This window comes from Strix aluco, chromosome 2 (genome assembly GCF_031877795.1).
Source record: "Strix aluco isolate bStrAlu1 chromosome 2, bStrAlu1.hap1, whole genome shotgun sequence".
Classification (NCBI taxonomy): Eukaryota; Metazoa; Chordata; class Aves; order Strigiformes; family Strigidae; genus Strix; species Strix aluco.
In genome coordinates this window covers 105,601,732-105,627,276 of record NC_133932.1, presented here as the reverse complement: position 1 = coordinate 105,627,276, position 25,545 = coordinate 105,601,732, and the positions used below count along the sequence as shown (strand labels likewise).

The 25,545-nt window shown below is 37.8% G+C and overlaps 1 protein-coding gene across 14 annotated transcripts in view; it reads left to right on the top strand.

Moving 5' to 3' along the window:
* TSC22D1 (TSC22 domain family member 1) overlaps positions 1-25,545 on the top strand; it is a 96,881-nt gene that overhangs the window by 22,110 nt on the left and 49,226 nt on the right. The window contains exons 3-7 of one of the 14 annotated variants that reach the window (XR_012622047.1): positions 11,440-11,546; positions 14,774-14,835; positions 15,160-15,590; positions 18,772-18,963; positions 19,946-22,093. The exons of 2 other annotated variants lie outside the window; for them this stretch is intronic. The gene's annotated coding sequence lies outside the window, so the exon portion shown is untranslated. 11 more of the 14 variants (XR_012622046.1, XR_012622050.1, XR_012622048.1 and 8 more) reach the window with 11 other exon arrangements.

Below are 25,545 nucleotides of genomic sequence, written 5' to 3'. Positions count from 1 at the left end.
AAACAGTTTTTAAGATGTGCACGTAAGAATTGTATGTGTATGTGTTGCTTCCCACATACAACAGGATATGCCTGTGATGAACATTTCAACAGTATAAAGGGCTAAACTGTTCTGATCTAGCCAAGTAATTCTGTAGGACACTGACTGCTGGGTTGAATAAGTTTATAAATCTAATTAGTCTTAATAACTTGGTGCCAGTGATTTTAATAGGTGCCTTTTGCAAAATCATCTATTATGCAATCAGTTACAATTTCAGCAGAAGTGTTTGAAGTATGCAATATTGGTTAATAGGCTGTGGGGATGGATGGAATGTTATTTCTGCTGGATGAGGATTTAAGGTAAGGTGCTCCTGATACACTTCTTCATTCTAAGTAATTAAAAAGAAGGGTAAGCGTTGACTGTTTTGCCTTTGAAAAGAATTGTCACTGCTGTTTGCATTTTGGAAATGATTATGCTGTTGTAATTAGGGGTTTGAGACTAATGGAAAAAAATGATGAAAGTGATTGCTGAGTTTCTAGTATTGCTGAATATTTAAATACTTTGGTTTGGTTAATTGATGTGGCTTAAATTTAAACTGTATACCAAAATGGTACTGAAATTCTTTTAAGTAAAAAAAAAAAGAAATCATATAAGTAGAGTGAGGATGAAGACAAAGCTCAGAGGAAAAAATAAGGCAGAACAGCTCAGTGCATAATTCGTATTGTGTAAATTGCTTTGAAATCAATGACTCCTGTTGTCAGTGCCCTTAAAAAATGCAAAAGGGAATAGAAGCACTTGCATGTTGTATAGATCTCTACTGAAGAACTTGTTACTCTTGTTAGTATGTGATTTACTTTAAAATATAAACTGCTAAAATTCAGAAGCTTTAGGAGATACCAGGTGGAAAAGAATTTCAGTGATTGTATTTACTAATAAATGTATTATTGATTGGAATGAGACTGAAACGCAAATACTTTTCCATTATTTGAAATTCATATGGAAAATATGAGCTGTTCTAAGGACTGTGGAACCTGATTCAGACATATCTGTAATGCTGTTTTTCTATTATGGTTTGGGTGATCTGATCCACGTTATTTAAGCTTTTCATTTGCCACACAAAAGAACCTCACATGTGTTCCAGCACCAAAACAAGCTGTTAAATTCTCTTGTTTGTCCTAATAGTTTTTATCCTCTAAAGGTTAATATAATCAGTTGAAATAATTAACTGTGTAATAGAAAGCCTACTTAATAATTAAAAAAAAAAATCCTGATACCTGAGGTTTAATGCATGGAAGTCCCGGGTGTGAAGGAAGATGGACAAACAAATCTTTTCCTTAACTTCTTAATTGATGCTTGATCATTCTTGCAGTCCTGCATAGATCTAGGAAAAGGATTCTTAAGGTATTTTAACTTTTATGATGCAGTAGTTATTTCTGTGCTGTGTCTAGGCAGGATTAATTTCAAAGCCTTTGACAAATGCTTATTATTTCTAGATATTTGGAACTCATTTTTCCTGGAGGAAAGAGGGTGATGTAGCCAGGGAAGAATTTTCTATTGGAATTTACTCATAGCTGTCTAAAAATTCATTGATATTTTGTACTGCAACTTCTAATTTACGATTTGGGGTTTTTTTGTCTGAATGGCTCTCTAAGGGAGCATTAGCAAGAGAGGGGAAGTGTGAATTGCCGTGATCTGAGACACAGTTGATTATATTAGTTCTCTGAACTTCTCATCTATCTCTTGCACCAATAATCCCCCAAAATAGGAATCTGGATACCTTCCACTTGAGGATTTTGATTTTTCACAACTTTGACGTTTGAGTAGTTTCTGAAACTTTTTATATCTGTGAGGTTTTTAATAATGTAGCTCTAGCTGAAAACATACATGTACTTAGAGTTTTTATTGAAGCCAGTGGGATTATTCATGAATCATGTTACATCTACTGTGTTTGCAGCGTAGTGGTTTTTATCATTAATGTGTATGTTTGTTTATAAAAACTAGAACAGACATCATAGCTTTAAAAATCTCCACAGCTTTGATGTTTAAAACCATGTTTTATAATATATAATACAGAAATCTAATAACAAATGCCTATAATAATTTCAAAGTCAATTGCCCAGTTTAAATGAATCACTGTCTTTAAAGGGTCCCAAGTGACTGTGTTTACTTGACAACTAGGGAGAAGCAATTTAGTCTCCTTAATTCTGCTTATGGATTTGAGTTAATACAACTCAACACTTAAAACCCCAACCAAACCCCCCCCCCCCCCCCCCCCCAAAATAAGAAAACCCAACCAAAAAACCCCATGCTAATATTCATTCTTCAAGAGGGGTTACATTATTTGCTTTCTTGCTCTTTTGGTTTATTTAGTAGTCTTGGCATGCACTCTTTTCAAATGAAGTGTGTCCCAAAGCATCCTGATGAAAATCTCTTGGAAGTCAATAAAAAATAGTGTCCCTGAATATTACTTGTTATCTTTGCTCTTTTTGGAACTGACTCTTTGAAGCTTCTGTTTCTGTTCACACTTTATTTTTTCATGTCTTTTGGTGTTTCCTGGGTTAAGTCATACAGACAGATAAAATGAAATTCACACATTTTCTGTAGCTGTCTCTTGGCTCTTCAAAACAAGTAGTTATAAATTAAAAAATACAGTTACTGCACAGATTCAGGACTGTATCAGTTGGAGAAGCATCTACCATCTTTGCTAAATGTTTTACACTTGAAACTAAAGATGCAAGCTTTCTATGTGATGTCCTAGTTTTGCTGTATATAGATTTAGTTATGTATCAGTAATAGACTGTTCCTGTCAGTGAAGGTGTGGTATATTGCCTGGAAGAGGTTCTTGACAAATAGAGAAAGGTTTTCCCTAAATTGGGAAATACCAAATCGTGACATGTGTAAACAAGAAAGTTTACTGATTTGAGTGGAGTTAAATCCGGTTGACGGCCGGTCACGAGTGGTGTCCCCCAGGGCTCGGTTTTGGGGCCACTCCTGTTTAACATCTTTATGGATGACCTAGACGAGGGGATCGAGTGCACCCTCAGTAAGTTTGCAGATGACACCAAGCTGGGTGGGAGTGTTGATCTGCTCGAGGGTAGGGAGGCTCTGCAGAGAGACCTGGACAGGCTGGAGCGATGGGCTAAGGCCAACTGTAGGAGTTTCAATAAGGCCAAATGCCGGGTGCTGCACTTGGGCCACAACAACCCCCAGCAGCGCTACAGGCTTGGGGAGGAGTGGCTGGAGAGCTGCCAGTCAGAGAGGGACCTGGGGGTGTTGATTGACAGCCGGCTGAACATGAGCCAGCAGTGTGCCCAGGTGGCCAAGAAGGCCAAAGGCATCCTGGCTTGTATCAGAAATAGTGTGGCCAGCAGGGACAGGGAAGTGATCTTACCCCTTGTACTCGGCACTGGTGAGGCTGCACCTTGATTACTGTGTTCAGTTTTGGGCCCCTCACTGCAAAAAGGACATTGAATTACTCGAGTGTGTCCAGAGAAGGGCAATGAAGCTGGTGCAGGGTCTGGAGCACATGTCGTACGAGGAGCGGCTGAGGGAACTGGGGTTGTTTAGTCTGGAGAAGAGGAGGCTGAGGGGAGACCTCATTGCCTTCTACAACTACCTGAAAGGAGGTTGCAGAGAGCTGGGGATGAGTCTCTTTAACCAAGTAATAAGCGATAGGACAAGAGGTAATGGCCTCAAGTTGCACCAGGGAAGGTTTAGACTGGATATTAGGAAGTATTTCTTTACAGAACGGGTTGTTAGGCGTTGGAATGGGCTGCCCAGGGAGGTGGTGGAGTCCCCATCCCTGGAGATGTTTAAGAGTCGGGTCGAATTAGCACTTAGGGATATGGTGTAGTTGGGAACTGTTAATGTTGGGTTGATGGTTGGACTGGATGGTCTTCAAGGTCTTTTCCAACCTAGACAATTCTGTGATTCTGTGATAACGTATGTATCATTCTGACACCTCATTAAATGTAGTTACTTAATGGGTTTGTGGCACATTGTGCTTCACTGTATGCATGATAGTTCCTGTAAATAAAAAGCCTGCTTTTGCAAAAATTAATATCCAGGTCTCTTAAATGCTGTTTCTGTTTCCCATAACAAAGTACGAGTACAATTGCTACCCACCTGTCAAAAAATGGGCAGGAAGAGGGGAAGGTGGTCTATTAGTTGTTAGCCCTGCTTGCTTCTGAGTCTTAGAAGTTGGTATGCTGTAATATCTCACAGCTAACTATTGCTTTTGTAGTTTGCTACTCCTTTCTGCTAGTTGACCTTGCTTTGAGCAGCGGGGTTGGACTAGGTGGTCTCCAGAGATCCCTTCCAACCTCAGCTAGTCAGTGATCCTGTGAGAAATTCAATATACTTCTATAAATTGTCCTTTTAAATTATTACATATGCAGCAAGGAAGCATGATTACTTGCTTGGTGACCCTATTTTTTTTTTTTAAAGAAAGGAACATAAGAATTGGGACCTATGATGGTAAAACAGGAACTGAAGGCGGTGCTTCACAATAACAGAGATAACGTTCTTCCTCCGTCACAGAACTGAAACCAAAAACCTTAAATATCTTAGGCTGATGTGTAGACTGCAAGCCTGACTTGTATTAGTCCTTTTAAGCATACGGTTAATTCTTGGTTCTCTAGAACACCTTTAACTTACTCCTAACACATAACCTGAATTTTATTTAGACTTTTTTCCCCCCCTAGAAAAATTTTTCAAGAACCTTTATGTAGATACTGCTGTAAATTCCAATGGCTGGCTTGTTTCAAACAGCTTGTTTTCTTCCTAAGGTCTCTTTACCCTTCTCAGTTTACTATCTATCCTTGCCTTCTTCCCTGACCTGTTAGTTTGCTTTATTTGAAGGCTTCAGATGGGATGTTGTGGAAAGTGGAAAGGAAAGGAGGTGTGGTGAATTCACTGTAGTATTTTATCTTTAAGCCTACAGTCCTGGTACTGCTTATTGTCCATATTTAGTTTATTCTAATACATTATATGGTCAGTTTGGCTTAAAAGTAGCAAGTTTTACCAAGCTATAGAATTTGTATACAGTTTTATATCTTAAGTGTTACTATGGTAAATATTTATTTTTAATGAATTGAATTTAATACACTGTAGTTGGAGAGAGAGAACATCTAGCTTTCTGTAAAGTAAAATTTCTGGAAGGACCATAAGGAAACTTACTGTTTCTTCTGCTATCTGTAACTAATGCTTGGCTGTTTCACTTTTTGTTGCCTTATAGCCATATCATGTCCCCTTTCCTGGCTCCTTCAGTCTTGGAATCCACAGTGCACTCAGCAAAGCTGCCTTGAGTTCAACCCTTTGGGATTGAGGGATTTTTGATTTTATTACACCTTTTTTGGGACACCCCCTAAGGAGAGAAAGTCTTGGTTTTGTTCATGTGTTCTGAATTCCTTTTCACTGATGCTTGTAGAAGCTTGAAGTAAAGGACCCTGAAGTTCTCAGGAGAACCTGCTGACCTGCCATGGTCTGTTTGCCAACTCTTCCACTTTTCATGGTACACTGTTACCCCGTTGCTTTGGGCAGCAGCCTATAAGCTTCTGGACAGCTGTCAACCTGTGCAGGCTCTGAAACTCCTTCCAGAGGAAGCAGCTGCTAGGTAGGTGTAGATCATCACACAAGTGGAGAGGCATATCCATTGCACTTGCTGTATGCATCTTCGGTAAGTCTCAAGGGATCACTAGGCCTAACGAGGTACTTTAGACCGATTCTAGCATTGGAAAGCTTCTGTTCATCACTTTCCTCATTTTTGTCTTGTGAACTAGAATGTGGCATAAGTGCATGATGGAGTGAAAATAACATGCTCAGACTTTCGTTATGCTAGTAATTCAGAACTTGTTAGGGTTTTTTGTGGTTTTACTTTGGCTGGTGAGCAGACCAGAGTGGGTATATTGGAGCCAACAAAATGGAATATGCTTCTGAATCCTTGTTTGGGTTTATTCAAAGTATTTTTTTCCTGTTGGTTTAATTGCTAAATGGCTTTGGTAGATAACTCAAGGCAAAACAAAGGTGGAGGAATTGGCAACTGTTTGTCCCTCTTCAAACACCCTGTCTTGAGCTTGATGATTATTTTTTCATGAATGGCTGTGAAACTTTTTGAAAAAGCTAGGATGTTAACTATTAAAAGAAAGAGGAGAGAGTAGCTCTCTTCAGTTTGTCTTCCCCTTGCCAGGTCCTGTGTTTTGGGGTCTGATCATATCAGCATGGCAACAGGGGTTTCACAAATGATAAACTCAGTTTCTGGTGATGTATATTTAAGATATATTAGGTGTGACTGAGAAATTGCCAGTATTTCAAATATCATCCTGAATGTACCTTCATGACAATCAAAGCAAGTTTTTTATGTTGAATTCTTTCGAAGAAAGTATGCACTACCTTTTGTGAATGTTTCGTAAATGTGGTTTTGCATCTATGGAAATATTTTGAACTTTGTTTTGTGTTAGGTAAACCAAAAATAAGGTAATATATAGTGAAGGGCATTTGTTCTTCCCCAACCCCAGAGGCTTGGGAAGAAACGTTTTTTTCCAGTATAGTTCTCTTGTACTTTTGACTCATCAGTTGCATTCCATTTTATTGCAGCTTCACGTTCTAATAAAACCTTTTTGGTTTTAGTTGATTATTTCATGCTGTCTCTTGGATGGTATTTATTCTAGCACAGGCTAGTCTCACTTCATGTTCTAAAATGTGCTTGTATTGGTGGTCTCAAAGGAAGAATGCTTCTGAAACTGAGCCAAGGATACTTCAAACTGGGCACTCAAAACCATTTGCAGTTGGAGAACACTTTCAAAACATTCATCTCTGCTTTGGTTGGTTAAAGGGAAAGGGATTTCTGAAATGTTGGGTACTTAGAAACTGGGAACTTAGTGTTCCTTTCCCCAATACAGGCAATTAAAAGAAGTGTGGGGAAGAACAATTGTATCTATTGCAAATTACTCTTGACAGGGCCTAATTTCTTCTAAATGCTTGATTGCCACCTCTGGTAAGTGCGAATGTGTGCACTGATCATCCAAGAAAAGCGCATGTTCAAATCTCAAGTTAAAATTGCATTAAAATTTCAAGCTGTAAATTCAAATGATAAAGCTCTTTGAAATATGGCACCAATAAGAATGTGTGCTGGTTCTAAGTTTTGAAGACTGAAAGTTGTCTTTTTGAGAATCTGACCACTTTGATTGTTTAAACCTTGATAACCTGATTTTTCAAAGTTTCCACAATAAATGGTCATGCTTTTTATTTGTTTAGTGCATGCCTCTCTGTTAGAAAAGCTTTGCTTTCAGGGTATAGTACCTGTGATGCATTTTAACTTTTTTGCAGTGATGCTAAACATTTTGATACTGTCATTCATAAGCCTAAAGTAGTAAAATTGGAGTAATAACAAAAAATGTTTTGCCAGCTTTGCATATTATTTAGAAGGATAAATTTTAATATTAGTAGCTCTCTTGTCAAGCATAGCAATCACTGCTTCTAATAAATGTTCCCACTGGTAGACATTGCATGATATTAGAAAGTCTCTTAATTATTTTGGCAAATAAGGTGGTGTTGAACAAACTGCGTTTGAACAGTGTTTAAAAACAAAACAAAAACCATACAGGCTTGCATCAGATCATGAAAGAGAAGCTGAATTATACTTAAAAATAGCATGACTGATGCAATAGTCAGGCTAATGTTGAAGCCTAAGTATTATACCCATAACATTGGCTCTAGTCCTGCCACTGGCTTTGTATATGAAGCGAGTTAATGCTGCAGGTGCGTTCAGGTCAGTGGAGTTCACTCAAGTCAGTGGTTCTGCTACAGGGGGAGCGTAGGATATAGGAAGCAATCTTAAAAGATTTGACTTTCAAGACTGTCCTGTCGTGCTTCTCCCCCCGTGTTTTTGTTTATTATTTGAGAACCAAACCAAAAGTTCCATAAGTACTGCAACTTTAAAATAAATAAATAAATGGGGGGCTGTGTGTAGGGCTTCTAGGGATTTCTGTAAGTCTCCTTGACTGTGGCACTGCAGTTATCCTTTTCTATTGCCATGTTGCTCTTCCCTTTCCCCCCAGTAACTTGCTTTTGTATCTCTTTCTTTTGACTTCCCTGCTGTAGCTTCCCTTTTGCTTTGTGTCTTTTGGCTTGCTGGCTGCCTGAAAAAAAAACAGGCTGGGCTGCTGCTCTCAGCTTGGGATGTGCTACCTGGATAGCTGGTCATTGTCCATCAGAATGAGTAGTGTTGGAGGTGCCTCTTGGCACCCCTCGCCTTGGACTTGTGGAGGTGGAAATATGGCTGTGCTTATCTACTCCATTGCTTTCATGACACTCTCTTGAGGTGTCAAACTGGATTTAAATTGAATGGTGGCTTCAGAAATTGTTTTGTAGGGAACACGCAGCAGAAATACTTAGTTTGTCATGTTCTCTTGGGTTTTATTTGTTTTGAAGACCCAGTCAAAATTGAGCTAGAACTATGGGTAGTGGGCTCTCATCTTGTCAAGTCTAGTTTGTCATTGGAAACCATTGTGTAAGTTTATGGAGTTTTAAAGTATGTATGTGAACTACAGAAGTTTCTAGTAACTTTCATTTACTACAATATGAATAATTCTAATAAAATATAGAGACGTTTATTGTTATGATAGCTGTGAGCCCTCTTTTCCTATAACTTGTAGTTTTTTTGTGTTTAATGTTAGCTGCAATTCTGAAATAGATGGTTAAGCTTGTGTGAATTTGGCTTCCTTGTAGTAACTGGTTCCTCCTATTGAATTGTGTACTTTATGACTAGGCCACGTGGAAATGAATTTTTGTCTTTGTCCATAGTGTCATGTTTTTACCTCAGATCAACTTTGTTTACACTATATATTCATGCTCCAAATGAACATGTATTAGTAGTTTTAGATTTGCCTTATGATAGACGGAAAACAGGATAGTCAGATGATATTGACTTCTCTGATTGCTAGCTGCTAAGTAGATCTAATTCTTTTACATTAATATTTAGGACACTGCTCAGAATAACCATTTGCTCTGATTTAAGTGATGAAGAGGAGGGAAGGAATATGTGTTGTGTTAATGCATAATGGGGAATGGGTGAGGAAAGAAGACATGAAGTGGTTGTCTGTAGTGAGAAGAATGTTAAGATTTATATTTTGTCTCTTCACTTTTCTTTTAAAATACTTAGACTTTCTCAATAATGTCTTTTACCACTGTTTGTTAAACTGCAGTCAAAGACACATCATATGTTTGTATACTTTTTTAGTCTATACATAGTATTATTTTGCTACAGTTAGAGCTCTAGATACTGTGGAACTCAAAAATCTGTATAGTCCAGTTAATGATTCAGTTCCTTAAAGGCCACTGGCCATGGTTAAATTATTGGCTCTCTGAGAATGGCCTGCCATTGTACATGCTGCTAACACGTGTTCAAGTGATTCCACTGGAGTTGTGGACTATACCCTTCCCCATGTCCTCCTCCCCCCACAGTGCTCTCTGCCCCCACTTGGGAGGTGGGACGGATCTTCCATCTCCATTGTAGAATGCAGAATATATGTTTCATTGCATGTTTTTGTAAAGAACTGCAGTAAGTATGAAAACAAATTATTACTTGATGGTAGTAATGAGACTATTGATATTTTTAGAGCTTTTGGTTTTTCTACTGCACCCCTTTTTTCTGTTTACATATTTTAAATGTACAAGAGAAAAAAATAATGAAAACACTGAGTCATAGTATCACAATGCATTGCTGGGAAATCAAACTTTTGATTGAATATGCCATATTTCTGAAACCTATGTTCAGTTAGTATGAAAAAAAAAAAAGGTTTAATGCTGTATTGCAGTGTGTATTTAGCACTCACCCAAATACTTCCTATAGCTTCTCTCCAACAAAATTGTGAAGTTGTCTATACAAGTACTATTATAAAGCATTTTATTAGGTACCGTGATTCTTCTGTCATGCAGGCTACTTAAATACATATGCATGCTTTATTTTATAAAACAGAATGAAAGAACTTGACTGATAAATGGCAATTCTATGATGACTTGAAAAAAGGACATTAAAAAATTGCCTGGGCTAGGAATAGCAGACTGTTACAGTAAGTTACATCTTGAAGTATGAAGTTGGCAGTTCTGTTTGAAGAATTTTTCTTTTGTATTGAAGCCTACAATAAAAATAGTTAAGAAATAACAGAATAGGACATTACTTGATGTTCACTTGTAAAATTGTATACGTGAAGCAATACTCAATGCTTGTCCAGCAAAAAAAAAAGAGGAGGAGAAGCAGTTACACAATATTAAACTCTGGTCTAGCTTGCAAAATGCTTATGGAGATTTCAGTTATGCAGATATTAAACCATGAATTAAGAATAATTTAAAACTTGGGGAAATAACTATCTGAAAGAGTAACTACACTTAAAAAATACAGACTCGTTCTCAGTTGAATTCTACATAATGTAATGCTTAACTCTGCAGCCTCTAGAGAATGGATTTTGAACACATGCCAACGATGAAGGACTTTCAGGCATTCTGTGTTGCAGTTTTCTTTACGTTGGCTATGTCAAGCTTTGTTACACGCACTATGCTTCCTTTTTGTATGTTTTGGTAAACTAGAAGATGGAAGTTTGACTTAATTTAAGAGCATCTAAGAGTTTTCTGATACAAACATTTCTGCATATAGAAGTAATGGCAGCATGGAATGCTTGTGAGTTTTTTTAGCTTTTTTTTTGATAGCTAGAAAGCCATTAAATAGAAAATACAGTAGTTTGCATATAATGAACAGCTAAAACACGAGAACTTTAATGCTGATATCTCTCAGTCCTGCTGCAAACTAATTTTAGAATCTTGCCTTAAAAAGAAAATGTGATGGAAGGAAAGGAGCCTTACTGGTCTTTTATAGGAGACATGATCTTAGAAACTTACAGGCAGAAGCATTTTATTAAATATAACAACTGTTTTGAGGAAACACTGGCCTTCACATTTTTGTACAGAAATTGGAGATCAGGCAACTAATCTCATAAAGTCATGGCAAGAATATCCCTGGTGTATGTTGTTGTCAGACTTGCTTCAAAATAAACTATGTGTTTTGTAGATATTAATAATATACAGAAGTGTTCAGTAATGATTCAAATGATATTTTTTTTTCAAGAGGGTTCATAGTTTCTTTTCTGAGTGCGTGGGAAGCTCTATTTTATCTGCCCTGGATTGTGTTTATTTTTGTCAATGAAGTCTTGACTCAAATGAAGGAAAGAGGGTCCTGTGAGATTCAGTGTATGGTTAAACAGTCTCCAACCCAGATCAGTCAGTGGGGTAAGTTTCTGTTTCGGTATGGATTTTTGATGTTTGTCTTTTTCCCTGTTATGAATAATTGTGAAAGTGGTAAGCCTAGGCTAGAAACCTTTGTTTTCGTATATTTTTCTAATGTATGACTTGTTACTGTTTTTTTTCCTTCTTGCACACAACCTAAACCAAGTGCTAATATTTCAACAGATACAGAATGACAGTCAAACACTGCACACTGGTATGCCTGTGAAGAGGCACTGCCAAAGTTAATTGTGTCTAGTGCAAAAGCTTGGAGTTCTGGCTGATCAAAGCAGGTAGGTGTGAAGGTGCTTGCATGGAGAGAAGATACAGGGACAACTCAATGCAAACAGTTTTACATAAGCAGAGCCAAATGATACATTTCAAATGGCCTTTACCTCAGCTGACTTAGGAACACTTTCACTATAAAACTTGTGGTGGTCTTATTCCAAGTCGTATTTGAGAGAATGACACAATTTTAATTTGATATTAAAATACGGGTGAATTTGAGGCACTGGTCCAATAAGGAAAGTTGTCAGCAAATATTCAGAAAACATTTAATTAGCTAATTAAAGACAGCATGTTTTGTGTGGTGGTAGCAGTACAAGATAATCTAGAATGCATTTTTCATGTGCTGTTAACATCTACTAGGTAAAAATAAAAATTGCAATTCCAATCTAAACCATAACTGACTGTACATGACACTTAAACTTGAATCTTGAACCTAACAGACTATATGTTGCAAAGGTACATCATGGTGTGCTTGCACATCGTTTGTAAGTCATGACTCTACATTGGTTTCTGTCTCAACTGTCACCAGCTCATGTTAGACAAAAATAAGCCTTAGTTACCTCACATACTATTTAGTGCTGGAGAACTAACAGAGTTTACAGTAGCATTTGACATCAGTTTGTGTCTCAGCAGAAACAGTTAGTAGAAAACTCAGTCCAGTTTTAGCTGTAGAGTTCTTAATGCTACTGAAAACGAGGAGAGGATCAAGCTTGCTGGTCAGATTGCACGCTAAATTTGTAAGCTCTAGAGTCAGGAAGTTCTTCTAACAAAAGATGGAGAAATTGGTATTTGATATGAAAAGAAACATAGTAAGTGCTCAATTCTGAAATGCATGTTTTGAGTAGTTTCCAAAGTAGAACTTCTTAAAACCGATGACTTCAAAAAAGCAACTTGTTTAGCTTGTATTTTCCAGTGCATCCATGTTGCCCCTTTACTAACATTAATCTATTGAATATCTGTATTTGAGTAAATACTGCATGAAAGGGGCATTTTTGTTATATTTGAGTTCTCTGCAGATCCCAGACACCAGAGGAATGTCATGAAGGAGGCGATCAAGGGTCAAAACCTGCAGAGAAAAGCCTTGATCTATTCTCACACGAAAATTCAGTTTGGACACTGCTGACAGCCCCCCCCCCCCCCCCCCCCCCCCAAACCAACAAAACCAAACCAAAACATAACCCAAATTACAGTCATCTGGTCCAATGTGGCTGTTGAATGGTACTGGAATCACTCCTCTTAACATTGCATATGTGTAGTATTTTAGCTTCCAGGTTCTGCAGATAGACTGGCTGAAAGACCCTGACCAGAGAACTGTAGGAATTACGTGAAGATTGAGAACTCAGTAAGAAATATGCTTTAAAAAAAAAAATTGTGTAAGAAATTTGTATAAGGTAATTGCATGTAAATGGAATCACATTATAAATCAAGCCATGTATTAAAGAGCTAAAAAGGAAAGTACAAAGACACTGTTAATATTAAGAAAGTATAGATTTTATGTAATTTCTTCAAGTAAGTTTGAGGTATAATTACTGTAACCTTTGTTGCTATAGCTGGCTTTCTTAAGGAGGAAAAAACCTGAACAACCTGGCATCATATGATGTCTTAAAAAGACTGATTTTTTTTTTTTTAATATCAGCTCATGCATTCTGCCCAGAAGCATAGAATTTCCCTGAAGCTGAATGAAGGTCTGTCTTTATGACGGAAATGTATATTAGTGCCAGTAAAGTCTGTTAATCTCATTTGAAACATGGTTTATTTAGGCCAGAAAAAGGTTTGCTCTTGACTGTACTTGGCATACAAAGTTGACAAGAAACAAAAAAACATGTTAGTAAAGATGTTTAAAACCAATGTAAACAGTTTTTAAAATGAAAAATAATTCTAACATTAAGAGATACCCGTTTCTTTAATTTTATAGAATTGATGCATCTATTAATTGGAATTACTTTTACAAGGCAGTATTTTCTATAATCAGCCAATCATTCAATTTTATACCCCTAGTGTTTTCCTGCTGTTATAAATGTGCCAAGAAATACTAGCTGTGTTTCTCACATGTGTGTTGCTGTGACAGCTATATACAATTCTAGAATTCTCTGTCATGCTGAGTTCAGAAAAGCCATAGCTTTTTACCACTCCTAAACTGGCAGTAAGAAAGGTCTTTCAGGGATTGGTACCTATGCCAGTATCGAGTAGGTATTGTCTGACGCCTTGTCTGATAACCTAGACAACGCTGTGACCCTCTCTGGTTTTTAGTAGGCCTTTGAAGTTGAGCACAAAACATTTTTGGAAAGAGGCCAAATTCTTTAGAACAAATTCTGAAATTCAGAAAGTCAATCCCTACTATTATATTTGTCTGCAAGTTTGTTTTTTAATGATCATAGAATCACAGAATGGTTTGGGTTGGAAGTGACCTTAGAGATCATCTAGTTCCAACCCCCCTGCCATGTGCAGGGACACCTTCCACTAGACCAGGTTGCTCAAAGCCCCGTCCAACCTGGCCTTGAACACTGCCAGGGAGGGAACATCCACAACCTCACTGGGCAACCTGTTCCAGTGCTTTGCCACCCTCACAGTAAAGAATGCCTTCCTTAAATCTAATCTAAAGCTACCCTCTTTCAGTTTAAAAACGTTACCCCTCATCCTATCACTATACTCCCTGATAAAGAGTCCCTCCCCGTCTTCCCTGTAGTACTTCCCTTTAAGTTCTGGAAGGCCACTATGAGGTCTCCCCAGAGCCTTCTCTTCTCCACGCTGAACCCTCCTAACTCCCTCTGCCAGGCTTCACAGGAGAGGTGCTCCAGCCCTCTCATCATCTTTGTGGCCCTTCTCTGGACTTGTTAACACTAGCTGATAACATTATCTTGATAAGGTATGATAACATAATGATGGGTTGCATGACACTTATTCTTTTAAAATCAACACTTTAATCAATGGTTTTGCTGCCTTTTCTCCATCTTGGGACTTGACAACGTTATCTGGTGTAGCTGATGTAATGCTCAATGACTTATTCCCTTCTGTCAAGTCTCCTCCTTCCCTTCCCCCGAAAATAACCAAAACCAGTGAGTTTGGGGAAACTAGTATTTTTTTCATAGTGTTAGTAGCTTGGAATTTAAACAGTCAGCCTTACATCACTCCTGTTGGTACTTTAATGTGCATGTCATGTTAGTGCTAGTTTCCAGGAGAAAGATGCTTTACTAAAATTTGTTGTTCTTGTAATGTTTATTTTGAATAACAGTTCAACTGGATGCTGGTGCATAGATCCTGCAGTGGGTTTGCAGCCTGCACGTATTTCTAGAGGTATGGCTAATGGCAGCAGGGCAGAAACTACTTAACCTAGAACAAATTTAATTTTAAGAACTGCAAATACTCCATGTGGCTAGTTGCACTTTAAATCTAAAATGGTTGCATGATGCTTTAAAATTTCAGTTTGAGAGTTGAGAAATAGTTGTTATAGCTGCAGGTAACTTGAATCAGGTGTGGCAGTTTGCATTTTGTTTCCATGTTCTTTTACTTGGATCCTGCAATTGTTGGAGCTGAGTATTAGAAATAAAAAAAGTATTGTTGCTTATATTCTATACTACTTACCAAATACATAGATTTAGTTTTTTGCTTATTTTGCAGATGGTATTCTGTAGAATTTACTCACAATTGTTTAAACTTTTCTTTACTGGCTATTGAGCTTTTCATCACTGATGCAGAAAAATGGGGATCACTCTCTTCACTGGCTCTTGAATTAGTGAGTGGTAGTGAAACCTGCTATGTAGAGAAGGAAGATGGAAGAAAACGCTAATGGATTTTTCGTCCCAGAATATCTATCAACAGTCAGGTCACTATGGAAAGATGTTGCAGAGATTCCTTTCTTTGCCCAAAGGAGATGAGAACATTGATTATAGGATTCTTTACAGTCTTCTGTGTGCTCACAAATGGAACTACCAGTGCCTTTCCTGAATTCATCTATATCTGAAGATCATCAACATATGTTGTTCTTGTCATCACAGCCATAATTTCTTTCTGCTCCAACTAGAAGGATCCCATCACAGCCTGCACTTGAGGTAAATCAGCAAACTACAGTACAGTGACTGAGAAGAGCTGTTGCATATTCAGCTCCTTAAGCTGTTTTAACATCCCATCTTGGTAGTGTGAATCACTTCTGATGATTGGCGTGAGGCAGCAAAAAGACCTCTTCCAAAATTCCCATAAGAGGGATTCAGGTACTTTGGGTGATCTGTTGTAGACCTCTTTTCCATTCTTTTAAATCTTTAGAAGAGCAAAGATTAGCATTTCTCATCTCAAAATGCAGAAACGTGCAGTTGTTTCAGCCTGACATACATATCTCTATATAGGAATCAATCAGGCTTGTATTTTTGGTAGCTAGAATACAAAAATTACCAACCTTATTTAGTCTAGAGTTCAAGACTAGTTTGTTCAAGGGAAGAAAGATGTATGAAAGGATAAAAATTAGAAGTAAAGGGTTCTCCCTTTCTTGGAAAAGGAGATGTAATGTGACCTTGATGTAAGGAAAGGAATTTAAAAACAAGTTACACCTAACAGCATGTTTCAGATTGATCTTCCAGAAACTGTTTTGTTGTTCACCTGTTTACATGAGGAAAACACCAATGGACAAAGTCCTCATAAATGCTTTTTTTTTTTTGCTTAAATTTTTACATTGGATCTTTGTTTCTTCTACGGAGCTGCTGCATGGAGTAAGACCAAGTAATCCTTTCTTCTATACCCCTGAAACTTCAGTAGGTGATTTCATACTATGCGGTGTATTGAAGGTGATCTGGAGTGTGTTTCCAGTGAATAGGATCTTTCCCTGTTGATGAGAGAGGATTTCCTGAAGACAGCCTTACCTTGATATTACAGAGGCCCTAGGCAAATTCCTGTTTGAAAGGAGCCTGCGATAAGCTGGGTCATGTGGCTTCATCTGGGTTGATTTGCTTTGATACCTTTTATTCGAACTGAGAAAGAATATTGACTTCAGAAGTGTTAGTAGTGTTTGTAGGCTTCAACGCATTGCCTGAAATTAAACCTATAACATTGTATATGGCGTTGTAGTTATGAATTGTAAGTATCAAGTATTAGCAACATGGACAGTTCCTGAGATTGAAGGTGTTGCAAGTTATCTGGTAAAAAAGAATCTTTATTCACAAAGGAGTCTTAAGAAGAAATGTGCTTTTAATTATACTGTCCTTCTGTGATAGTTTCTTAGCCAGCAAGTACAGAACAGTAAAAAATTGCATTGAACATGTTCTGTTTATTACATTTTCTCTTATTCTATTTTTATCTTGTATCCTCTACCTTACAGGAAGAGGAGAGTATAAATGTCATCATCCTGGAGACATCTGTTGGCCAAGTACATTTGTGTGTGGTGGTCAGTTACTCTTTCCAAACAGAAAGACCTTCTTTCACAAAAACATGCATGTGGGATGAAAAGACAACCTGACTCTCTAATCTTTGAAAGTTGATCTGAAGTAATCAAAAAGGCAATGTTTTTGTCAAATTGAAAGGTATAGGAACACATCTTGGTCTCAGGTTGTTGAGAATTCATGAAATTCCACTAAAAGATAATTAATGTTGTTTCTATGAAGTAGTCTTGTTATTCAGAGCAAAATGTCTTACCTTGGATTGAGATACCATCACCATGTTCAGTGTCCTCAGAGGAACCAAGAAGCAGAGTATCTTTTTGCATGCCCAAGCAGTTTCTCTGGAAGAAAGTTGCTGATTTTTCTGTTTTAATTACTGTAGGATATCAGGTTCTGTCCTTGATGGCTTTATCGGTCACCTGTTTAAAAAAAAGGACATTTTTGTGTCTGCTACTCTTAAGTGCAAAAATTAAGATGCCTTTTAAAAACTATGTTATTATTGTGGTTTTAACGACAAAACCTAGTTTTTTTCTCAACTTCTCCTTGCAGTATTTGGAGCACAATGAAAGAAAATTTCTTTGAGGAGGGGGAAGCATATAATTGGAGGACACATGAGATACCTAGCCGTATAAAGCTGTTTTGTTTAAGTGTGTGCTCTAAATGAGAGGATGAAGAAACACCACCGAAATTGCTCCAAAGTGAATTAAGTGAAATTGCATCAAACATAATGAGTAACATACTTTTTTGGTTAACTATTGGATCATACTCTACCTGGCATCTTGAGAGCAATGAAGAGCACCGTGGGTAAAATGGTAGTGCCTCATTTGAGGCACACACCTTAACGGCTACCCTACGTGCAAATACCAGACACTGTGTGTGAAAGGTTTTGCAATGGGTAAAATGGGTAAACCAATAAACGCATACATGAGCGGCTATGCATATAATTGTGTTTTAAGTCCAGTGACTTCTAGTTCTGTTTTGTTGCATGTTGGATCCGTGCTACTGTTAAAACTTCACAGGAGTCTTAATAGCTTTCAGGATTTGTGAAGAAGAAAATTTCAGGGTTCTCGTGCTTTACACTTTATTGTTCAAGTAACGACAACTCCTAGGACATCTAGGTTTTCAGGAAAAAAGAGGAATGTTCTAGAAATCCAGAAACCTGACCCAGGAGCTTGGGTAGATTCTTAGCTTCCACAGCAATCATAATGTGCCTAGGTTAAGTCAGAGGTTGTCACAAGAGCATTAAACTGCTGTCAGTGATCGATCTGATTTTGCAAAGAGTAGAAGACTTGAGATTGGAGTAAGGCCTTTACAGAGGAGTTGGGGCTGGGGTTAGGAAGTCATTGGTGAGGGAAGTATTCAGGTAAGTATGTTCGTTGTTTCTTAAAGAGATTATGGGGAGACGTTCACTTCATTGCAACAGATGCCATTTTTAATTCACTTGAGAGAAAGTGAACAGAGGAGAGATTCGGATTTTTTTCCAAGAAATGAGCACTTAAATTCCCTCCCCTCCCATCTACTTTTTAACAAACTGAGAGAACTTTCTGGACAAAACATCTTATAATTGATCTCATCTATTGGTAGATGCCTTAAAAGTCTTGAAAGTTCACAGCTCAACACTTTGGTGTTTTGGGGATTTTTTTGGCATCAGAGCATGAAAAAACTGCATGTCTAGTACTCATCTCTTGTCATCCTCCCCTATTGCAGTGACTATGTGTATGTCTCTGTGTGGCAGAAAATGAGGGAATGCAGATCATTATTCAAGAAGTTACCAACTAGCACTTTTCCTTCCCCTCCAGTCTTTCTGCCTCCCTATCCTGGAAGTATGGAGTCCCTGCCTCAGCCTACGGCTTCATTCTTTTTCCAGCTGCCCACAAAAGTAAAGAACCAGTGTGAGAGTTTGAAGAAAGAATCCGCTCAGAGGACTGAGTCTCAAGCAAAAGCTCCAGGTTGCAGACTCAGAAAGAAACTTCCTTTGGGGAAGGATCTGCTTCCAGGATTTGCTCGTCTCTTTTTCCTTGGGCAAACAGAGTTCTTGAAGCAAACAACAGGGTTGCAGGTAGGTAGGGCCCCTTTGAACTGCCATCCACTCAGCTGTGAAGGATGGACTTTATGCTGTTTCTTTATGCTTTTTTTTGTTGATGTTGTCTTCCACTTCTCTAGGCTGAGAGAGAGAAAGAGTGTGAGCAGTTTAAAGAAAAAAATGTGGGGGAGAGAGAGAGGAGAAAAAATATCCCGGGCACTTGGAAAGAATGTTTTTTATGCCTCTGTGTAAGCTTCCTGTCCATGGGTCATATTTGTACTTCAGTTCTTTGAAGCACTAATGACATTCTTTGTCTGACCCTTTTCTAGACAGGAAACTAATTCCAGAGCAGAAACTGGTGACTGGGGCCAAGATAAGGCCAGTGATTGTATATGGCCCATAGCCACACAACTTTCATCTCCTCTCTGTCTCTTTACACTAGTGCTAGGTTTGAATGCACAGTAAGGTAGAGGCCACCAAATGGGTTTGAAATCCAACTTGATTCCCAGCACTGATAAAGTTCCCCAGTTCTAAATGTGTAAATACATTCTTCCTTCAGAGGAGCCTGTGGCTGCTGAGTTTAAGTCCTGTTTCTTTGTCCATGTGAAGGAAATAAGAGTGGAACATCCTGATTAAGGGGATGTGCTGCTAACCCACATGATCGGCAGTCCCTCAGGCCCAGAGAAGGGGAATCGGTAGAATCAGCTCAGGTAAATTCTGCCTTTCTCGCTTCACGCTGTGCAGAGCAACAGCTTCTTCCTTGCAAACATCAGTAGCCCACAGTCAGACCTTTCTTTCTCCAGCTATGTCATTGCTGGCACAGGAATTTTATTCTAAATTTCCTTTTGATTTTTAGCAAAAGGAATCACTTGAAAACTGGCAATGAAATTCTAAGGAGATTTTACCAGTTCCTCTTTCATGCTGAGTTGAAGTCATTTGGAACTATGTTACGTGCATTATTGCTTTGGTGCATCTTGTGACTCTTCTCTCCCTCTTCATTCCCTCCAAATTGCTTCAGGACACCTTCTAACCTTTATACTGCATCACAAGCCTTCAGCAGAAGATCTTGAGAGCCATTTATGTTGCTGGAAGATGACTGGGTTTGGATCTTGGCCTTCCTTAAGCAGGATCTCCTGACAAAAATGGGATTGGGAAAGAAATGACTCCTTTTTCCATCACACAGAGCCACCCTAGAAATGGAGGCCTAGGCAGAAAATTACTTCTAATGCATCATTCTTTAGGAAAATTGTTTGGCCTCCCATGGTCCTTTTGTTACAATGTCATAAAGATGTCATTTTGATAAAACCTAAACCTGGCATCTTCCTATCTGAAGATCAAGTCAATAAACCAAGTTTAAGAGTTTACAGGTCTAATAATGTGATCGGATCTTGCTGTCCCCTGCATAGGAGATGCCATGTGAATCTGTGAAACAGGGTTCTGTGGTGGTTCAGACTGTTATATTTGTAAAGCCTTTTCTACTTAGTCCATTTAAATGATTAGAAATAATAAAGCTTCTTGTGAAAATGGTATTTAATTAGGCTCCTACCTCTCCAAGTTTACTTAAAAATAAATTTGAGCCAAAAATGTCACAATGGCAATATGGGAAGTACTGCATCTTCTGAGGTTTCCTGTGGTTTTGTGTCGAGAAAAGATACGTTGGAAGTGTTGAGAGCTATGAAAGTGGGAAAACATAGATGTTTCTCTAAGAGTGAAAAGTTATTTGTTAGAAAGCAGAAAGCTTTTAATTGTTTTTCCCCTAAGGGATTCTATAGTCAAATTTAATTAAATGTCTTAAAAGATCTCAAATAAAAACCTTATGTTTGACAGTAGGGAACAACACACACACACATGCCCATGTACTTTTATTCTTTTTCACTATAGGAAATTAGTTCTGAAGAACAGGACTTAATGTTCAGATTAGGAAAGGGGAAAGCTTTGTTCTGAAGCTGAGTGTGTGAGAAGGGGTGGCAGGAGGGTGAACTGGACCCTCTGGCAGTACGTAAAGAGCACTTTTATTTTCCTGTTTTCTGCTTCTGGCAGTTGGAGTAAACTAGTCAGATGCTTGTGTTTGAATCCAATTAATTTCTTAAATCAGTTACCACAAAACATTGTTTTTTAACTAATGCCTAGATCTTTCATTAAATTCACCAGCATATGTAAATTGTTGAACAGTCTTAATGTAGCCCTGAGGCTACTGCTTCATGGCCGTTGTGACTTCTTACTATGCTGGAATGCATTGCAGTCTTAGTACATTCTAAAAATAATTGTTCAGATGGTGCTGTTTAAGTACATACTTATGTAGTGAGCCATTTTCAGTGGACCTTCTGAAATTTGGCTCTCTGTTGGATGGCTTTTAATACCCTTTTTTTGCTGTGCATATCAAACTTCATCTTGATGCTTCTGTGGTTATCGAGTAAAATGCTAAATTTATAACCTGGTATTTTAGAAAACTGATAGTCAGATGCGTATGTTAAACTATGCAACCACCATAACACTTGTGAACTTTGAAGTTTAAAGAGAAATCAGTTTAATGTATCAAATTCAATACGTTTTCTTTTTAACATACAGAAATACCTATGTGATGACCTTAAAATTGAGTAGCTGTTACAGGTATAGACATTAATTGTGTGCTGAACAGGAGTATTCTTGAGGTTATAAGATGAAGATCTGTGAGTCTCGGAAATAAATACTAACATCTGAGATTCATGCTAGCAGTGCTTTTTGTTGAAAATACCTGTTTTTCTAACTTCTAATCTATTTTGGGTTTGATATCTTTTGTGCCTTCCTTAATAGGTATACTTGCCTCAGCCACAGTTCTTGGTCATTTTGTTCTGTAGTATAAGGTGATTTTAAGACTATCGAATACTTATGCACACTGAATACTTACAGTAGAATAGTAAGGGCACTGAGAACTGTTTCTAACATTGTCTCAGTTGCTGAAATTACTTTACTCCCTCCCATAGTCACAATTGGGGAAAAAAACCCAAACCAAAAAACCTGTGGTTGTTCTACAGTCAATATTTTGATACTTCTTGTCTCTCAGCATTGTGTTAGCATATTACTATCATGCTCTGAGTTTTGGAGGTGCAATCCTGGGTTCTTGATATATCTTCAGAGCAATAACTCCTGCCTTTGTGTTATTAAATAATAAAGATGTCCAAAACAATTTACTTCTTGTTTATATTGTACTTAACATAATTGTATGAGTATTGAATGACTCTTCTGACTCCAGAATGCCAGGAGACATGGAAAAACACCAATTTCAGAGGTTTTTAATCCCCAGTACTAACAGAATTTCACAAAATTTCAGAATAGACTTGTAGTGTTCCTATTTCTCCTCTTTCTATTCCCTTTAAGATTCCTTGAGCATTTGAGCTACCTGAACTCACTTCATGTAATCCTTCACATCTTCTTGACCAGATGCCAGCAGGTCCTAATTGTTTCATAGCCAGTCAGTAATATCCTGGCTATTGACAGCTCCTTTTTTCCTGTCCCAGAAGAGCTATCTTTAACTTGAAAGATTTGCTTTCTTCTTTCCACCTTCTATCCACCCTCTCTGGCTTATGTTGCAACTCTGTCTCTGTTATGGGATGCTTTGAGTGAGGAAGTATTCTGTAAAGATCAGGAAATGTGGGGGAAAATCTTGCTAATGTTGCTACTTCAGCCAGACCTGAACCTGTCATTTGTGTGAAAGATGCTTTGTCAGTTTAGCGTAGTTTAAGGAAGGGAGATGTATCAAAAAATGTTCCTTTTGTAAACCAGAAAATTATGTTCACTTTATAAATGAGAAAATGCGAAAAAAGAGTATAGGTTCTGGTGTGTTTATATTCCCTTGCTTTAAGTGAGGGAGATGGGTAACAAAACAGCAGTTTTCTATGAACTTCTGAAAGCCAGACTGGTTCCATCAGCAGTGGTGTGCTGTAAGTTGGATTTAATTTCTCCAGTCCTGTTTGCAGATCATGGGGATTTGAGCAGGTAGCAGTGACAAAAATCCTTTTTCAACTCTTCTTTTATTGAGGAATGTAGATTGATACCTTGGTTTTCCAGACCTCTGTTATTGGTCCCTGAAAGAATGTGATTTAGATGTTAGTTTAGAAAAGTGATACTAATTGAAAACTGGAAAAAAGCATTCTCTGAAAGCAATGGTAACAAACGGTTGAACCCTTCCAGTTTTGTTTCTTGCATGGAGTTTATGAAGATTGGCGGCTGCACAGCTCCTAAGCCAGGTCCATAAGTTGATATCAGCAACATGAGGTGAGTTGGTGGGTTGTTTCAGGAGTTGCTGGGTTTTGCCACTTAAGCTGGATTGTCTAAATGGCATGGAAGGCATGATGAATGAACTATTTAAACAATGGTTTTGAAGACCATATTAAGTTTGTGTTTCTTTTATTGATGACAGTGGTGCTTCCCTGATCACTTGCTAATTTTTTTTGAAGAATATAAAACTACTCTTCTGATAAACTGTCCTATATTACTTCATTTTCTTGATCCACTCTCACACATGGGTGGCTTTCCTTTTTCTCTCTCCCTGGTGAAAACTGATGTTTCTTGCTTTTTCTATGTACTGATCAAGTGGAGGTCAGGAAAATGTGTGAGTTTTAGATTTCTTCACTTACTGTTCTGTAACAGAAGTCTGTCTTGTGCAAATGGGTATCACTTTTATGGGGGCAAAATAATTTTATTCTCATGGATGATTGTAAGAGATTGCACAGAGGCACACAGCTTGGGGTGGTTTTCGTGTTAGTAACTAGTTCAACAATTTCAACCTTACCAGTATCTGACCCACTCTTGCCAAATTCAGATAGATATCATCTGTAATTCTGAAGTAAATAGCATTTGAACAAATATTGAAACTTTTATGATTATAAATACATTTACTGTGATCATAATTGACTTTTGAAGGTTAAAATGTGTTTTAGATAGATTTCCCCAAATCTTAGCTTTCTATTGACTTGAACTGAGGCTTATTCATAGGATGGAGTTACCTCATTTAGAACCCACATCAAAATCACAGTAGTATTAATGCAGAAAGATTGCCATCAAATGCTGCTCAGAAAAGGCACTCTTTAGAAATAAATATCACTTTAAGTAATCTTTAGAAATAATTGGCAAGGCATATAGGGAAATTAACTGTTTTTCTCTGGTTTTAGCTTTTCTGGTGAAAAATGAAAAGACTTGTCGAATGACGCTGTAGAGAAGCTGTAGGTTAAATGGTAGATCAGCATATTTTCGTAGTTTTAATACTAGTAAAAATGATGGAATTTTCTGCAGCTTATGCACTTTTTCCCTGTATGTTACCTTGATTAAAATTGGTTTAACTGCCTAGACAGCATGAGCTTGCAAACTTTTTGCTTCTTACTGGTATGAAACCTTTGTTAAAAACACAAGGTGAAATATACTGTTCTGTACTATCTGTATGGGACTACAGGAAGAACAGAAAGACTGTTTGGACATGTCATTTTGCAGAAATTACTGACCAATGACAGATTCTTACCTATTTTTCCAAAGCTTGGTTCCCTATGGCTAGGGGAAGGCTTAAGGAATCTATCAGGAAATCTCAGCTTCTTAAGGTAGAAGTTTAATTCTGTTCTCATTCATTATGTTGTCCCACAGTTGTATATCGTGGCATTTACTGGTGAGGGAGGGTATTATGGAAGGCTAGAAAATACTGTTTAATGTGGAGTATAAGTGAAATAACATGTGATTGTGAAACATGAATCTCTGAGAAACAGTGGAAATTACCTCAAACACACATAAGCCATGACTTGGGGAAAGCATCCTTATATGTTCAAGTGTTTCAGGAGAATTTTCACACACCTGCTGCTGGCATGTGTTTAGAACTTTTAAGAATAGTAAAATTTGAAATGCTTTCTAAAATGTCTTCCTGATCTCTGGTAGTACTTTGCATTTGATGAGAAAGTATGAAAAATTAATTTGCAAAATCTTTGTGTATAAATGATGGAGGGATGAAATCAGACTGAAGCACGTAAGAGCAAATGAAGAACGGCTGACTTCAGCACAGTTGCTGTGTACAGATGGGATGTTCCCCGGGTGACTTCAGGACTGCAGAGAAGTTGAGTCAGATACTTGGAACAGCACAGGACTTGGAATAACAAGCAGTCAGCTAATGTAGAAACTCTCCCTTAACAGGCGGTAGTCTTGACAGAAAATGACTTGCATGAGCTAACCTTCACCCCCCCCCCCCCCCCATAAGCAATGACACTAGTAAAGTCTGACTCCTATAGATTTGTAGCTTGTGTGGTTAGGTTCTCTGGTTTCTAGTATAAGCTCTGATTTGAAGCTTTATTATGCCTTGGCACTGGTTATGTTTATCACCTCGTGTCTAAAACAGCTGAGTTAATGCTGCAGCTTTTTTTAAGGGGAAAGTAGGGCTTCTGGACTTGTCCATTTATTTTTATGTAACTCTTCAAGAGCTTGTATATCTTTGGAAGCTGTAACTCTCTGTTGGAACTGGTTGAAATTAGAAATAGGTTAAAAATTAGAAACATGAGAATAGGGACATTCACAGAAAGAACTTACATTAGTTCCTTTCCTAATAAACTAAGAGTAGTTTAATCTAAAAATTAGAACGTGTTATAACAAACTTTCTAGCTTTTC